This window comes from Saccopteryx bilineata, chromosome 7 (genome assembly GCF_036850765.1).
Source record: "Saccopteryx bilineata isolate mSacBil1 chromosome 7, mSacBil1_pri_phased_curated, whole genome shotgun sequence".
NCBI lineage: Eukaryota > Metazoa > Chordata > Mammalia > Chiroptera > Emballonuridae > Saccopteryx > Saccopteryx bilineata.
In genome coordinates this window covers 41435664-41447503 of record NC_089496.1, presented here as the reverse complement: position 1 = coordinate 41447503, position 11840 = coordinate 41435664, and the positions used below count along the sequence as shown (strand labels likewise).

Genomic DNA, 11840 nt, shown 5'->3' with positions numbered 1-11840 from the left:
GGCATTTGAAGGGTGTTGTAGTTAAGATGGCACAATGCAGCTGTTAGAGGCGCCCAGTCATGGGACGGGGCTCAACATGCTCTGCAGATTATAGACCTATTACGTACAGCAGAGGTCAGGAACCTATGGCTCGCAAGCCAGATGTGGCTCTTTTGATGGCTGCATCTGGCTCGCAGACAAATCTTTTTTTTTTTTTTTAAATTTTTTAATTTTTATTTATTTATTCATTTTACAGAGGAGAGGGAGGATAGAGAGAGAGAGAGGAGAGACAGAGAGAGAGAGAAGAGGGGGAGGAACTGGAAGCATCAACTCCCATATGTGCCTTGACCAGGCAAGCCCAGGGTTTTGAACCGGCGACCTCAGCATTTCCAGGTCGACGCTTTATCCACTGCGCCACCACAGGTCAGGCCAGACAAATCTTTAATAAAAAAAATGTTAAAAATATAAAACATTCTCATGTATTACAATTCATTCATTTCCTACTGCTCATGTTCATGGTTGCGAGTGGCTGGAGCCAATCACAGCTGTCCTCTGGAACACCACCAAATTTTTATTGGATAATGTGTAACATACATGGGTAGTTGTATGGCTCTCATGGAATTACATTTTAAAATCTGTGGCGTTCATGGCTCTCTCAGCCAAAAAGCTTCCTGACCCCTGACCTACAGGAAAGAACAATGGCTCACAACCCACTCTTGGCCCCCTTTCAAGAGCATCCTTGAATATCCCAAGAGGAAAAGGGAAAGAATTCGGACTGATTCTTCCATGAGGAAATCATGTGGCTTATACCTCAAGCTTTGAGATCAACCCAAGCCCAATTACTTAGCTCCTCACTTCATTTCCCTAATTCCCTGCCTAGTCAGTATTGGCCACGGTCATTCAAAATTTTCCTGGAAGGTGAAAATTGCCAACGTGTAAAGCAAGACTACAAGGGACCCAAAGTAGTGCCAATAAAGCTACAGGGCACATACAGGCAAAAGCATTCTTACACTCCATTTTCTGCTACCATGTGGCCACAGGAATGGATTGTCCAGAGATTGAGGGAGAAGTGCCACACCCAGGTGTGATTTAAAATGTAGCTGGTAAAACGAGGCGATGTTGTCTGAAACACCCATAAAAAGAAATTGTATATCCTTGATATCTGAGCCCACCGCGTGTACCTCTTGGTCATGTTTCTCAGGAATTTATTGTGTACACAAGTCATTTATATTACTGACACTCTAAAGTAATTCTGATGGTTTGTGGGGTTTTTTTTGCCACTTTTAACATCTCAGGAAATCATTCAAGCACTGACTCAAGGATATCTTCCCATAGACTTCATTGGAAATGTCATTAAGATGCCAGAAAGGGTAAGTTTTTAAGACTCATGTTTATTGAAGCATAATTTACATTCAGTACAACGTATCCCAGACTTGAGCACTGCACAGTAACCACTATAATCAGGATGTCAAACAGTTCCTCCAAACTCCCCACTCTCCTCTGCAACCAGCCCCTCCCCATCCTTAGGAATCTATCAATCTGTTTCCTGTCAAAACGGCCAGATTTCAGCATTAAAGTACTCTTTTATAGAAACATCTGTAAGCATATACCAAGTTTTTTAAAGGATTCTTTGGGATAAAGTGAGGGGGGATTTTAAAATAACCTTGTAAATTAAAGTATGGTTGACAAAATTGTCTTAAGATAGATATAGTATAACTAGTGACTATGTCAAGCTGCAGGCTGGGGCTGGTTGGTAAAAAAAAACAAAACCTTAATTAATGGAATTGAATTCTATGAAATTTTCTTCGGGGCAGACATGTTCTTACAGATATTTGGCTCCTCAAAACTCACCCCTACTCGGCCCTGGCCGGTTGGCTCAGTGGTAGAGCGTCGGCCTGGTGTGCAAGGGGTCCCGGGTTCGATTCCCGGCCAGGGCACATAGGAGAAGCGCCCATCTGCTTCTCCACCCCTCCCCCTCTCCTTCCTCTCTGTCTCTCTCTTCCCCTCCCGCAGCCAAGGCTCCATTGGAGCAAAGATGGCCCGGGTGCTGGGGATGGCTCCTTGGCCTCTGCCCCAGGCGCTAGAGTGGCTCTGGTCGCAGCAGAGCGACACCCCGGAGGGGCAGAGCATCGCCCCCTGGTGGGCAGAGCTTCGCCCCCTGGTGGGTGTGCCAGGTGGATTCTGGTGGGGCGCATACGGGAGTCTGTCTGACTGTCTCTTCCCGTTTCCAGCTTCGGAAAAATACAAAAAAACCAAAAACAACTCACCCCTGCTCTTACCATGAAAGGGACAGAGAAAGCAAAAACCTCTATTTTGTATCTATCAACCATCCTATGTCCCAATATACAGTATCCACTTGAAAAGCTTTTTTCAAACACCACAGTTCTGCCTTCAAGCACCAGCCCTGCAAAAGAAGTATCACAGTAGGTAATTAGATTAGAAATTACTAAATACCACATCCTATTAAGCAAAGTGTGTTTACAAAAGGTTAGGTGATAGAATTCCTTATTTCAACTCTCAGTTTAGACACAGTATTGCTCTGTCATAAAAACCAATTTTTATTTTATTTAAAAAATAATCTTATTTAGAAAATTAAATTTAATAGAGTGACATTGATCAATAAGAGTACATAGGTTTCAGGTAAACATCTCTATACTATTTGAACTGTTGATTATGTTGTGTGCCCATCACCCAAAGTCAAATCATTTTCTGTCACTATATATTTGTCCCTCTTTACTCTTCTCCCCCCATCTCCCTCCCAATCCCTCCCCCCTGGTAACCACTTCACTTTTATCTATTACATCTTTAAAATTCAAAATCTTATCTTATTAATGTTAACAATTCACCTCAGCCTTCTAACTCAAAATGGTCACTATTGACAAAACATTTTGAGAGATTAAACATCAACCTCTTAAACATACTTTTTAAAGTGGGGAGGGATGTGACTGCATTTAATAAATTCCTCTCAAGTTGGCCTCAGGTAAATCCTTTAACCCATCAGACCAGAAGTATATCCAATCAGATTAGAATTCTCATCCTTGGCCAAGATTTAAAAGTTATTCAACTATTTAAAATAACAACTTAATCCAAATTTTCTCCATTTACCTGATATTTGTCAGCATCTTGAGTTTGACTGAGCCTGGCAGAAAAGTAAGAACAATATTAATATCCCAAGGTAACTTTTTATGTTTTGTTTTGGTAAAAAAAAAATGTGGGTGTTTTTTTTCTTTTTTTTTTTTCATTTTTCTGAAGCTGGAAACAGGGAGAGACAGTCAGACAGACTCCCGCATGCGCCCAACCGGGATCCACCGGGCACGCCCACCATGGGGCGACGCTCTGCCCACCAGGGGGCGATGCTCTGCCCATCCTGGGCGTCGCCATGTTGCGACCAGAGCCACTCTAGCGCCTGAGGCAGAGGCCACAGAGCCATCCCCAGTGCCCGGGCCATCTTTGCTCCAATGGAGCCTTGGCTGCAGGAGGGGAAGAGAGAGACAGAGAGGAAAGCGCGGCGGAGGGGTGGAGAAGCAAATGGGCGCTTCTCCTGTGTGCCCTGGCCGGAATCGAATGTTTTTTTGTTGTTGTTGTTGTTTTTTCCCCTGTGGCTATCTACTAGCTACCTTAGATGGATAAAAAGCTGCTGTTGAATAGAATTCCTATTTTAAAAAGCTACATTCTCCAAATTTCCTGACACTTGGGAATCTCCCGTAATATCCAGCCAGGAGGTAAGTGAATAGTGAAATAAATTCCTGTACCCTGGAAATCCACTTTAACAGACCTCAAGTCAGCAGCCACTGTTTTTCCAACATTATCTCTTTGTTACATTAGCATGGAATAACATCAACTTTAGGAAAAAGAAACATTACTGGCAACCGTTATCTGTCTAGGAAAAAAAAAAAGTTGTAACTGATTTAAAAACCAAAGCAAGACAGAAACTTGCTTCCCCAGAGGCAGAGGCAGAAGCCAGTGAGTTGAGAAGCCTTCCTCACTTGTTCAGCTTCCACAGTCCCTAAATAGACACAGGCCCAGGCCCCTGCCGGTTTGAAATGCTGCCTGGCTCGCGGCACACGTGTCTTTCTCAGATGAAATTGTTTAAACAGTTGGCTCAATGCCTAAGGCAATCGTGAAACAAAGCAAGTGGGGCCATTGCATTTCCCTGTGTTCTGGTGCAAGGTATCCCTGCAGGGAATACTGTCCACGTGCTCTGGGCCTGTGTATGTCTAAAAAGCAGTGCTTAAGACACAGCCTGCAATACACTTCTTTTTTCCTTTTTAAGAAACATGACAAAAATTGACATCCTGTTCGGTTACCTAATCACTAAAAGGATCTTTCACAACTGAGGCCGCCATGTAAACCCCACAAGCCTCACCTAAGTGGTCCCTATGAGAGCTACAAAGAGTCCTTGACTCACCCACTGAACTCTAAATTTATATCTTTAAATTTGGAGAATAACCCTTTTTACATATTTATGTACCCATAACGAACCCTTAAAATGCCCACTGGGCTGAAGAGCGACTCCCCAAAACTTAGTGCTTCCGTGAGACAAAATTTTCTCCAGGACAGCCTTGCATGTTGATCTTGGTGGCCCGCAGGGTTCAGATTTTCAGCCAATGCTGACCTCACACCCTGAAAATGTTATCCGCTCCCGCAACTCAGCCCCAAACCTTAGAAAAGCCCAACCACCGCGCGAAGTGGCGACTGAAAGACATTTGTGGCGGGAGAGTGGCGAAATGACCTCTGTTTGCCGCTAACACAATTTTAAAAACTGTTTCGCACGGAATCTTAAAGCGTTTCAGATCCATGATCTCATCCACTTCCTAAACTGGCGACGTCCCGGTCATCAGGCCTCCTGGGCAGGCGGGGCGCTGAGCGCACCAACCCGGACACCGCCCGGGGCTCTGCGCCTCCGCCCCGGGTCAGGTTGATTCTCGAAACTAGCTTTTCCTTGAAAAGAAGTTTGAAGTTCCCTGTGGTCCGATCCCTTCAGTGTAGGGGCCACAGGCACGAGAGGTGCTGGGCTACCGGGCCACTGGGGAAGGGGGGCCTTAGGCGCCACGAGGGTGCTTCCTGGCGAGAAGGGCGCCCAGCACCAGAAGGGTATCCCTAGTCTAGAAGGGCCTTCAGATGTGCTCCCCTCGGGCTCCTTCTCCGGGGCTGCGAGGGTCTCTCCCGAGGGGTCGCTGAGCTAAGGCTGAATCCCGGCCTTGGCGGCTCAGACGGGGTGGGCACGGGGACAAGAAGGGGCACGCCTAGTGTCACCAGAGGGACCCCAAGCCACGTGGCTGGCTCCGGCGTCGAGCCAGTCGGAAGCCACTTACCGAGTCGCGCGCCGCGGCCGAAAGGGGAGGGCGCCGGAGAGACTAAGTTTAAAAGGGGCCTGGGCTGTCAGCACCCGGGGGCAGCCAACCAAAAAGTTGCCCAAGCGCCGCTCCCTGCCCAGCACCCGCCCTGCTCTCGCCCAGCGGGGGCGCCCGAAGGCCCTCGCGTGCCCCCTGCCGGTAGCCTGGGGAAAGCGCTGCAGGCGACGGCCCAGGTCCGTCAGCCCTCGCTTCAGAGACTGAGGACTCCAGAAAACTCACCCCAAACACCTCCCTGGGTGTGGTGGCTGTTTATTTCGCTGCAGGTTCAATGAAACTCCTGACATTCAAATAATGTTAGGTATCCTCCGCGCCCCAAATATCCCATGCCTTCCCTCAGGCTGCTCTGCAAATCACAGAAGCCCTGAGGAACAGGTGTGCCCTGCCCAGCCTTGCTCTTACATTTAGTTTTTAAGGTTTTTATTTTACTTATTTTTTACAGGGACAGAGAGAGAATCAGAGAGGGATAGATAGGGACAGACAGACAGGAGAGAGATGAGAAGCATCAATCATCAGTTTTTCGTTGTGACACCTTAGTTGTTCATTGATTGCTTTCTCATATGTGCCTTGACTGGGGGCTTTCAGCAGACTGAGTAACTCCTTGCTGGAGCCAGTGACGTTGGGTCCAAGCTGGTGAGCTTTTTGCTCAAGCCAGATGAGCCCGTGCTCAAGCTGGCGACCTCAGGGTCCCAAACCTGGGTCTTCCGCATTCCAGTCCGACGCTCTACCCACTGCGCCACCGCCTGGTCAGGCTTACATTTAGTTTTTATCTTTAATCTGTCCTTGGCATTCGGAGATTTTGGGGCTTCCTAGAAACTGGAGCACTGGAAATCATTTTGGTTGGAAGGACTGTTTAGTGTAACTGTTACACTGTAACAGATATTTATCGAGTGCTGACTCTGTGCCAGGTCTTGTGATGGGTGCTTGGGTGTGAGGCAGAATGAGAAACTGCTGCTGCCCTCAAGGAACTGGTAAAGTGAGGTTCACGCTGACAGAAGCCCACATAGTGTGCCAAGGGCACGGCACAAAGTCAGCAAGCCCAGCCAAGGAGTCAGTGAAGGCTTCCTGGAGAAGGGGGTACCCATGCTGAGTTTAGCATTACCGTCAGGGAGCTGACAGCATATCAAGTATGGGAGAGCGAGAAATCAAAGAGGTCAAGAAAGTTAAAGAGGAATCATAAAGCAGAAGGAGGTGCTTTATAGATCCTCCAGGATTTTCTCTGGTGCAGTAGAGCGGGCTTGAGGCTGTCCTGCAATAGCAGAATGTTCATGAATACAAGCTGCATGAGGACTCTTCTTCTCTAAACCCCCCGGATTCAGCCTAGTGCTTGGAATATATTAGAGTAAGTGGGAAATGATTCCAGGGAAAGAGATTTGCCATCTATCCCCCAGAGTAGTTGAGTAGCACACTAGAAAACTCTTCTAGACTCACAATAGTAGTAGTGGCGGGGTATTGCCCAGCTGTAGTTTTTCTGGGTCACCTTGAGTGTACATTTCCCCCTGCTTTCCCAGTACTTGGTCTAGCGAGGGCTTGGCGCGGTCAGTGCTTGACAAAACCTGCTGGATTTCCTCTCCTGGTGTGTGTTTGGCCTGCCTTTCCTACCCTACACCTCTCTGCTGCCAGAGGGGGGCCTTTCTGCCCTCCCCCCACCTACCTGGCCATGTTTCTCCGTGGAGGAACTTCTGTTGGGTAATGCCTCCTAGCCTCTGCCCATGCTTTCCTCATTCCCTTCCAGAAGAGGAAGGAATTCCAATATAATCCTGTATGAACATGAATTTTGAGAGCGTGCAAACTGGGATAGGCTTGTTGGCTTTCCACCTTCTGCCTGTCCCCTGTTGCCAAGGAGAAGCTTGTTATCGTCTCTGATGGGAGGGGGTCAGGGGTTAAGAAGTGACTGCCTGGAAGCCATTGAAGATTTTCTTTGTTCACTGTACAATCAGTTGGTAAATTATAAGTGTCACTACCTTCACCTTTGTGCTTTTTGCAATAGTCCCAACCAAGTGAAAGTATTTCTCATTAATCCTGCAATAACACGATCCTGCATTTTGCTTTAAATTTTTGGCTCCCCCATAATGGCAGGTGACATCCAATAGCTCACCTTTCTCAAAAAACAGCAAATTCCTTAGAAGGATGTTGGCTGTGAGGATTCATGTCCTTTTTCTTCCCTCAGTGCCCAGGAACAGTATAAGGAAATGGTGACTCAAGGTCTGGATTGAGAAGAGGAATAAAACAGAACTCAGCTCTAAAGACTAGATCTTATCAGCTAACACTTGAATTTCCACTCTGTGTCTTATGCCTGAGTTGGTTCTAAGCATAGAAGCGGGGAAGGCACATTATTTATGGCCCTCCCCAAACCCTGCAATCGCCTGATCCTTATTTCCAGGGGATCCTAAGACGTCCTGTTCTCAATGGACTAACATCAGACAGATCTAGGATATTTGTTTTTACAAATTAATGGGCCCATTTATTTACTCTCATCTCTATGTTTAGTGCACATTTTATTATGTTGTTGTAGTATAGAGTCAGAAGATAAAGCAACCACCGACATTATTTATGATTTAAATGATCACTCCTGTCAGGTAACATTTTAATTGGTGTCATTGGGCTGTTTGCCATATGCAGGTCTCAGCCCAGCAGCCTGCTTTTTCCAAGCAGCTGCAGGCTTGTTTTCAAGCCAAGAGCGAGTGTCTGCTTTTGCTGAGCCTGTTGGTTTTATCTGCCTGGATAAATTGTGTGGCTGACCAGTAATGAGAGGGTGTGCAAGTAAGTCTCCTGGAAGCCTTGGAATATGGATGCACTGGTTTTTGACCCCCACATGGGTACAAATTGTTTTTTAAAATTCCCTTTAGGGCTTTTTTTTTTTTTTATAAACCAGAGCATAGTTGGTTACAATACTTTTTTTTAAAACTTTCTTGACTTTTTTTTTTTTAATTTTTTATTTATTCATTTTTAGAGAGTACAGAGAGAAGGCGAGAGAGGAGAGAGACAGAGAGAGAGAAGGGGGAGGAGCTTGAAGCATCAACTCCCATATGTGCCTTGACCAGGCAAGCCCAGGGTTTCGAACCGGCGACCTCAGCATTTCCAGGTTGACGCTTTATCCACTGCGCCACCACAGGTCAGGCGGTTACAATACTTTTAAAAAATATATGAATGAAGATGTAAAATAGAATTCAACTTGATTATATATTCAATATATTAAATATGCCATTTTTACTGATAAGAATAGTCTGGTTTGTGGCAAAATAATTAAAATAGAAACATACTTTAACTCCACATCTTTCTGCAACTAACCTCTCATTTCCTTGTTTCTCTTTGTAGCAAAACTCCTCAAAAGTACTGTCTATGTTTTCTCCAAGTCTTCTCTTCCATTCTTTTCTGAATCAAATTGTATCAGGCAGCCTCTGAGGTGTCCTCAGTGGCCCAATCTCTGCTATTCCGACCGCTGGGTAATTCCCAACCCCTAGAGTGTGGGCTGGACCTAATGAATTTCTTTTATTAAATAGAATCCGCAAAAGTGATGGAGTCATATAGGAAAAGATGTCCCACATTGTAAGCCATTCGCGAATTGCTTTATTCGAATGGCTAAATTCTAAAACACTAACAACATCAAATGCTGGTAAGGATGTAGAACAACAGGAACTCTCATTCATTGTTGGTGGGAATGCAGAATGGTATGGCCACTTTAGAAGACAGTTCTTTAAAAAATTAAACATGTTCTTATCATACAATTCAACAATCATGCTCTTTGGTATTTATCCAAAGGGGCTGAAAACTTATATCCATGCAGAAATCTACAAAAAAGATATTTATCATAGCTTTATTCATAATTGCCAAAGCTTGCAAGCAAGCAAGAAGTTCTTCAGTAGGTGAATGAATAAATAAACCATGGCACATCCAGATGATTGAATATTATTCTGTGTGAAAAAGGAATACTCTGTCAAGTCACGAAGAAACATAGAGGGAACTTAAGTGCATAAATCATAAGTGAAAGAAGCCAATCTTTTCCTACTGTGTGATCCCACCTATACGACATTTTTGGAAAAGCAGAACTATGGAAGTGATGGAAAGCTCAATGGTAGCCAGAGTTTAGCGGGGAGGGAGGATTAAACAGTGGAGCACGGGGGGTTCTTAGGGCGGTGAAGCTATTCTGTGTGACACAGTAAAGGCAGATACATGTATTATACACAGATACATGTCAGAACCCTTAGTGCCATGATGGCAAACCTCTTTTTTTTTTTTTTTTTTTTGTATTTTCCCGAAGCTGGAAAAGGGGAGGCAGTTTGACAGACTCCCGCATGCGTCTGATCAGGATCCACCGGGCATGCCCACCAGGGAGGGATGCTCTGCCCATCTGGGGCGTTGCTCTGTTGTGACCAGAGCCATTTTAGTGCCTGAGGCAGAGGCCATAGAGCCATCCTCAGCACCTGGGCCAACTTTGCTCCAGCTGCGGGAGGGGAAGAGAGAGACAGAGAGGAAGGAGAGGGGGAGGGATGGAGAAGCAGATGGACGCTTCTCCTGTGTGCCCTGGCCGGGAATCCAACCCGGGACTCCTGCACCAGACTGACGCTCTACCACTGAGCCAACCGGCCAGGGCCCATGGCAAACCTTTTTATAAAAACTGCCCACTTTTGCAGTGCTGTTCAACCTGGTCCCTCCCGCCCACTAGTCGGCATTCCAGCTTTCATGGTGGGCCAATTGCAGCGCCGTTTGGTTGCTCTGCTACCGCCCACCATGAAAGCTGGACTGCCCACTAGTGGGCAGAAGGGACCAGGTTGACCAGCACTGCAAAAGTGGGCAGTTTTTATAAAAAGGTTCGCCATCAGGGCCCTAGAGTGTACACCACAGAGTGAACCTGGTGTACACTAAGGACTTTGCTTGATAATGATGTACGGGGAGTGTTGGTAGAGGGGGAGTCTGTGTGTGTAGGGAGGATGTGGGGACTTGTTCCACCTTCTGCTCAATTTTTCTGTGAACCTAAAAATGCTCTAAAAAAAATAGTCTTTTTGGCCTGACCTGTGGTGGTGCAGTGGATAAAGTGTCGACCTGGAACGCTGAGGTCGCCGGTTCAAAATCCTGGGTTTGCCTGGTCAAGGCACATATGGGAGTTGATGCTTCCTGCTCCTTCTCCCATCTCTCTCTCCTCTCTCTCTTTAAAAATGAATAAATTAAAAAATAAAGTCTTTTAGAAAAGGGATGCGATGTAGTTCAGAGGTCATATTACAAAAGACTATAGCTACCATCCTGGGCTGCTCTCTCTTGTCTTCTCTCTCTCAGATTCCTTGCTGGGGGAAGCAGGCTGCCCTCTTGTGAGCTGCCCCGTGGAGAGACCCACTTGGCAAGGAATTGATGTCTTAGACCAAAGCCAAGAGGTATCGGAGGCCTGAGCCACTTCAGCAAGCTCAAGCCTCGAGAAGACTCTAGCGCCAGCTGACACCTTCACGGCAGCCTTACGGTAGACGGCGGGCCAGAGGCACCCCGCTAAGCCACACCCGGATTTCTGACCCACTGAAGCTGTGAGATAATAAATGTTTATCGCTTCCAACGGCTAAGTTTGGGGAAACTTGTTCCACAGCACTGGATAACTAATCCAGCAGCCCCTCCACATAAACAACCTTTCTCAAGGTGCACAGTGATTGTAGTCTTCACTTCCGTTTGAAGTGTGATCGCGCTCTCCTCCTTAAAATGCTTCTCATTTGGCTTCCAGGTCACTACACTTTCTTGGTGTTTCTCCAGTCTCATGGCTGCTGCTGCTTCTCGGTCTCGATTACGGGATCCTTTTCATTATCCCGCCTGGGCTCTGCGGAGTTCTCCAGGGCTCAGTCCTCACACCTCCGTTCTCCTTGATCTACTCCTGGCCAGGTGACGACTTCATCTAGATGCACAGAGTTAGACACTGTTTCTACTTCATGGCTCTTAAGTTTCTGTCGCAGGCCTAGGCCATTTCTCGACTTCAGTCTCATATGTCCAACTGCCCTGCCCACTCAACATTTGCACTTGGGATTCTAAAGACATTCTGAACTTAACCCAACTAGAACTGAACTCTTGGTTTTTCACCCCTCGAACCTGATCTTCCCACTGTTAACCCCACTTCGGGAAACATGCTTCAAACACCTCTGGCGAAAACCCTGGAGGCAGCTCAGTCTCCTGTCCTTCTCTTCTTGCACCTTGTAGCCATCGGTCAGTGGCCAATCCCATCAGCTCTGCCTCTGAATCCTAAATCTGACCTCTTCTCAGCCACCCCAGCTCAAGGCCCCGTTCTTTCTCTCCCGATTATTTTAACAGACTTCTAGTTGATATTTTGCTCCCGCCTTTTCACTTGAAGTCCATTCTGCACACAGCAGCCAGAGTGAGCTCTTTAAAATGTAGGTGAGATTCTGTGGCTCCTCTGCTCAGAACTCTCAAGTCACCGCTCCTTTGTCTCCGTGTGAGGCATAGTCCTTTCACGGTTTACAAGATGACACAAGACCTCCATTTTCCCTCTGTCCTACCCTCTGACACTCTCCTCGT

General features: G+C 46.5%; 1 long non-coding RNA gene and 1 other non-coding gene across 2 annotated transcripts; both read right to left on the bottom strand.

Moving 5' to 3' along the window:
• Positions 1-1622: 1622 nt before the first annotated feature.
• LOC136310957 (uncharacterized) lies at positions 1623-5429 on the bottom strand. Its single transcript, XR_010726640.1, has 3 exons — positions 5295-5429; positions 3085-3118; positions 1623-2383 (listed from the first exon to the last, which is right to left on the bottom strand). It is a non-coding gene; the product is annotated as an uncharacterized lncRNA (long non-coding RNA).
• LOC136311420 (small nucleolar RNA SNORD93) lies at positions 2951-3024 on the bottom strand. Its single transcript, XR_010726806.1, has one exon. It is a non-coding gene; the product is annotated as a small nucleolar RNA SNORD93 (small nucleolar RNA).
• Positions 5430-11840: the final 6411 nt, after the last annotated feature.